The sequence below is a fragment of the Tenrec ecaudatus genome, chromosome 9, assembly GCF_050624435.1.
Source record: "Tenrec ecaudatus isolate mTenEca1 chromosome 9, mTenEca1.hap1, whole genome shotgun sequence".
NCBI lineage: Eukaryota > Metazoa > Chordata > Mammalia > Afrosoricida > Tenrecidae > Tenrec > Tenrec ecaudatus.
Genome location: NC_134538.1, coordinates 48,400,566 through 48,406,647, shown reverse-complemented (window position 1 = coordinate 48,406,647; position 6,082 = coordinate 48,400,566).

The window sequence follows — 6,082 nt, the reverse complement described above, 5'->3', positions numbered from 1 at the left end:
GTAGCTTTTCTCAACCCAAGAGTCACTTTTCTTTTGCAGAAGGCTAGGAGCCCTGGTGGTGCTGCTGAGCAAGTGTTGAACTGCTAACTGCAAGGTCGGCAGTTCAAATCTACCAGCTGCTCCAACAGAGAAAAATGAGGCTGTCTACTCCCATGATGACTGGCAGGCTCGGAAGCCCCATATAGAGTCCCTACGAGTTGAAATAGACTACGTGGCAATGAGTCTCCTTCTCAGTAGAAAGCAGTAGAGCACATATTGGGGAAAAAACTAAAGCAAAACTAATCTCAGCCCAGCCAGTCCTGGAGCTCGGCTCAAGGGGAGGCCTGCTGGGACATGGGGGTGCAGTGAATGGTGTGATTCTTTGCTGGGCATGCCTACACAGTAGGGTATGCTGGGCCCCTCTAGGGTTTCCCGTATGTGCTCCAAAAAATGTCTTCCCTTTTGCTTAAAAAAATAAAACTAATCTCAGAGCCTCATTGGCCCCGAAAGGATTTTTTTCCAGAGATGTGTGAGCAGACCTTTCCCATGGCACATTTTGTGCCAGGCATGGAACCAACTTCCCAAATGCATGTAAGAGCCATGAATCTCGGTCCAGAGCTCAGGAGTGGAAGGAATTTTTCCTTCTCAATTTTTCCCTCATTGAAGTTAATTTCTAGTGTGAGACCCCAATTCCACTGGACTCACACAGTCTGGTCTCAGCCAATCCTGAGACTCCCTTTCCTCAGCGGCAGGTTGGCTCTGGAGAGTCCGTAGCAGAAGGGGCTCGTGACTATTATAGAGATTGTCCACACTCCTTTAGTCGCCGAAACACTTGGGTCTGCCACTGTCTCCACCGCCACACCGCTCTCTTTCCCCACTCTGGGTGGGCTGGGGAATATATTCATCAAGTGTTCCCAAACTGTACAAATTGTCAGGCTCCCCGAAGGTCCATCCGTCGCTCACCATCCTACCTCGGCTGGAGCAATTGTTCAGTTGGAAAGAACTGCTAGGCAAGCCAGATCATGTTTGCCCGGAAGCCAGGGAGACCGGGCCACTGAGTGGGAATGTGTCCAAGGCCACAGCCCGCGGACCCGCACTGCTCCTTTGTGCACAGGCTTTGTCCCCAACCACTGAGAGCCACTGCCTGCAGGGGCCTCTGGACCTCAAATCAGATCCTATCTGTGACTTTTCCAGGATGGTCACCAACGTTGACCTCACGTCTCTTTGGAAAGACTCCTTCAGCGACTGATCATTTCCCCTTTCCTGATACTAGTCTCACCTTAGCTCCTCCTCCCTCCTCCCCTCCCCCTTCTGTTCCTCCTCTCCCAACCCCACTATCCCTCCCCTTGCTCCTCCTTCCATTTCCCTTTCTTTCCCCCTACAGGCTTAAGGCTTTCACCATTACCTGTGCCACATACAGCTGCCAACCTGAAGGGCTGCCTGCACCTCACACCCCTAGACAGACCTACGGTCTATCCTCCAGTTCAGCTCCCAGCCCACCCCCCAGTCCCTGACAGTGGCGCCCCTACAACTCTTAGTCACCCCAAGCCAAGGATGGGCACCATCTAGGGACCCTTGCTTTTAAACAATGAGTTCCAGAGTCTTCTATCTCCCTCTGGCCCTTCCTGCGCTCACCTGATCACCCCCATCCTGATCACCCCCATCCACCCTCTGGTTCCTCAGCTTGGAGGGGATCAGGCTCTAGCCCCAGCTCTGCTGGCTCTTGCTACCCGCAGGCCTTGTGCTGCCTGATCTTGGGCGCATCTTCGCCTTTGGAACCGATTGTGTCTTCCAGTGGCGTTCCCGTTCGACCATTCAGTGGCGTCGCTGTGTGCTTCACGGTGTGAGAAGATGCTCCTTATGGCCCTTCAGTTCTGTTTTGTTTTGTCTTCAGCTAGTTTTCTGGCCCCTTTACATTCTTGTCTTTGTTTTAAAGTCATTGTTAACAGTTTGATGTCCGTTAGGTGATTTTTTTTAACTGGTGATATAATTTTGAAAGCCAATTTTTTATTGCGCCACCAGGTGACCTTGAGTTAGTTTCCAAACAGGGTTTGAAGAGGATCTCAGAGATAGCTGGGACTTCTCTAGCCTCAATGGGGTGGGTGGGTGGGGGTGTTGGTTTTCCTTAGGAATTTGACGTTGTCCTGCACATTTCTCGCCCTTGGGCCTCATTCGCACAGCCAACAGTGGCAGCTGGGCACAGCAAGCTCTCCTCGTCTCAAAGCAGATGGGGCGGCAGTCCATGGAGAGCCGGCTTGGGGACTTTGTTTTTCTGCCAGGCGCCATCTACAAAATTATCAACTTAAAAATCACCCTGTTGTATGTGCTCACACAGTTCATGAGCTCGCCCCAATGTGATGCTGGTTCTGCCTCTCCTTGGCGAGCTGTTTGCTGGCCGTGGTGTTGGCGACTCTGAGGCCCTACATGGCCCGAGGGCTAGGTGTCCTCCACCCTGATGCAGAGTGTACACGACTAGACTATTTCTCCTGTACGCTCATTTCTTCATGGGGTCTTTGATGTACTTCTTTCCCTTTGGCTCCTGACAAGCCACGACCAATAGTTTTCAATTAGTCTGTGTGACCATGTGGCTCAGGCCTGGATCCTTTCCCTGCTCCGGCTGTACTCTTGCTTGGTCCAGGTTCACGGTCTCTGTCTTCCAACCATTCCCAGGGGACTTTCATGATAGCACTCTTCACCCTCATTATTTCACTCAACTAGTATTTATGAAGCACCTTCTATGGTCAAAGGAGCCCATGTGGCACAGTGGGTTATGCATTGTGCTGCTAACCTCACGTTGGCAGTTCAAAATCACCAGCCGCTCCTCAGGAGAAAGGTAAAGCTTTCTGCTCCTGTAAAGATTTTTAGTCTCGGAAACCCACAGGGGCTGCCCTCCTCTGTCTATAGGGTCCCTATGGGTTGGAATGGTCAATAGCATTGAGTTCAAGTTTGGGGTTCCATCCTCCCTCTAATATAGACCCTGGGAACCCAATGAAAACCACAGTCATTTCCCACCATCACCTACAGTCCTGTGGAAAAACTAAAAAGCTCACCGCCATCAAATTGATTCCAACTCGTAGCAACCCTATAAAACCATAGTAGAGCTGCCCCTATGGATTTTTGAGACTATAATGCTTTAGAGGAGTAGAAAACCTCGTTTTTCTCCTCTGGTGTGGCTGGTGGTGTTGAACTGCTGACCTTATGGTTGGCAGGGCTCCTTTTCCTTTGGAGAGGTGAGTACACTTAATCGAGATGGGAGTGTAAGAACTGACTTGACCTGGAAGGTTGTGGGGTTCCACCAAGGCAGGGCTCACCCCAGGGGCCAGGAGCAGGGACAGACCACACCAGCTTCTCCATGATGTGAGTGCTGGTGGGAGGAGTGTGGAGGCAGGTTCCCCAGAGCATCAGGCTTCGGGGTTCCTGGCCCTGGGGAGGTGCCAGCAGTGACCCTGTATCCTCACTTTTTCCTTGTCATGTGTCTGTGCGTGCTAGTCTAAGGATAGTGTGCAGAACAGCTGCATCAGAGCTGCCCAGGGTCCCACCCCAGCCCAGAAAAATCAATGGGATTCAGACCAATATGGCAGCCCAGGCCTGCCTGCATTCTGCATCCTAATAAGCTCCTGGGGCAGGCAGAAAAATAGTTCCCCAAAGACGGCCATGTACTCGTAGTTCCCAGAGCCTGAGAATATGTCCGTTTTCCTGGTTAAAGGGACTGCAGGAAGGATTAAGGTTCAGGACCTTGAGAGAGGAGTGACCCTGGACTATCTGGTGGGCCCGCTCCAATCACCAGTCCCTACACTCGGAGACTCTTTGATCTAACCACCCCTGCGCCACAGACTAAAACTGCTCTGTAGGGTTTTCCTGCCCCTTTTTTTCCCAGAAGCAGTTGCCAGGTTTCTCTTCCGGGGTGGCACTTAACTCACTGCCACCGAGTTGATTCTGACTCAGGTCAGAGTCGAACCACCTCTGTGGGTTCCCAAGGCTGTATCTCTTTACAGACGCAGAATGCTTCGTCTTCTGTGGAGGGGCTGGTGGATTTGAACTGCTGAGCCCCCATCACCACCAGGGCTCCAGCCAGATAGACTCCCGCTCCCGCATCCCACCATGCCCCCATCCTGAGGTGCTAAAGAAAGGATATACATTTTTCATTGAAAGATGCCTTTCAGAAAGGCCCAATTCTGCCTGAATCCTCCTGACTGGCAGTCTGGCCTCCACGAGAGGGGGCAGGCCAACATCCCAGACGTCCTCGCAGCAGAGTCCTCCTTGGAGAACAACCGTCTGAGCATAGCCCATCCCATTCCAGGAGACCCCATCTTTCCTCCCAATTTTATTGTCTATAATTTGTTGTTCCAAGTGACAGTGACCCTGTGCACAACAGAAGGAAACACCGCCGGCCCTGCACCACCCTCCCGACGGACGGTTCATATGTGTGAGCCCATTGTCGCAGCCAGTGTCCGTCCATCTTGCCGAGGGTCCAGGCCATTAGCATAGGAAAATAAATATATACTGTATGCTCTTTTACTTCCAGGGCATGCGTGTTTTCACAGCCTACGACCCTCCTCGGTTCCACTAACCACACCGTAACACGCTTCTTCCTCTGAAATAAACCTTTGCTCAGGTGGAAAACAAGTCTATGGACTTGTCCTTTATGGTATTGGTTGGACAGGAGTGTCCCCTAGTGACAGTCACTTGTCATAGCATCAATAGACACCACGCTCCTACGTGAATTTACAAACCCTGAGATCCTCTGCAGGGTAAATTCTTTCAACCACATGATGGATAAACGTGAAGGAGAAAACGTCTTCTTTCTAGAGCCTGGTATTTACTGTCTGCTTTGCTCCCTGATCCAAATTTTGTAGGGTGAATAAATGAATCACGATGTGGCCCAGAGTCCAGGATCCTCCCTGTAGAAGGCTGCCAGTCATGTTCAGATGTGATCCCCTCCAGTCAGCTTTGGCCAGTGGGCCAGTCTCGGGGTTCCAACCCGGCTCCCTAGGCTTCATCAGTAAGCTGAGATGGAGGAGGCAGCGTGACTGGTGTCTGGTCCATGGGCTGGTGGTTCAGAGGGGACTTCGAAAAGTTCATAGGCAAAAGGGAATGAAAAGGTTATGAATGTTTCCCATAAACTTTTTGACGCGCCCTTGTTTATGAGAAGTCAGAGGAGATGGCTCAGGGAGTGGAGATGGCAACAATCTTGGCGTGGATTTGCCAGGCAGGTGGGGGAATGTTCTAGGTACTTACGCTAAGAGGTAAGGAGCCCAGTGGCATAATGGTGACGCGTTAGGCTGCTAGCTGCAAGATCAGCAGTTCGAAACCGCCGGCTGCGCCACGGGAGGAAAATGGGACTTTTCACACCCCTCAACATTAGTCTCAGAAGCTCACAAGGGCAGTTCTGCCCTGTCCTAGAAGGTCCCCAGGAGTCAGAATCAACTTGATCCCAGTAAGCGTTTTTTGGTTTTGTTTTTCATGAGCAAGCAGGCCATTTGTTGGCAGCTCGGGGTTGCGAGGGTAATTAGTGTGGCTGAGGGATCTGCCCACAGGACAGGTCTTTCTGTCCTGCTGAAGCGCCCACCCAGACCTGTGCGGCTCAGAGATAGGGGGAAGAAGGACTGGGGTCAGGGACACAAAGATCACTGGCAGCACTTTGGAGCATTGACTGGGGAGGTCTGAAGGAGACAAAGCTGCCCCGACTCCCAGCTCTGAATCCTGGGAGAAGGGTCTGGAGCCGCGTTAGGACATGGCAGGAAGAAGTGAGAAGAGGGAGAAATGGGGGCAAGAAGGTTCCGGAATCTAAGACATACTTGGGCTGGAAACTTGCATTGAGAGAGCATTTGAGGGGTGGGGAGGGGGTGGATGGTAAGACCTCTCTTGTCTTCAACAGTCCTTAGGAAGTAAATTCTAAGTTCCTAACCCTGATTAAGCTAATGGGTGTCTCACAATACGGAAAACGAATCTAATAGGTAATGAAAACAATATGGAACTGCAAAACATGCATAAGAAAGTGCAACAAAGTTCTGATTTTGACATTAAAAAAAATACTGTTTCCAAAGAAATATTTTGGTGCCAAGCTTGGCAGATGAGATTGGGAACAGAGCCTAGTGCCCCA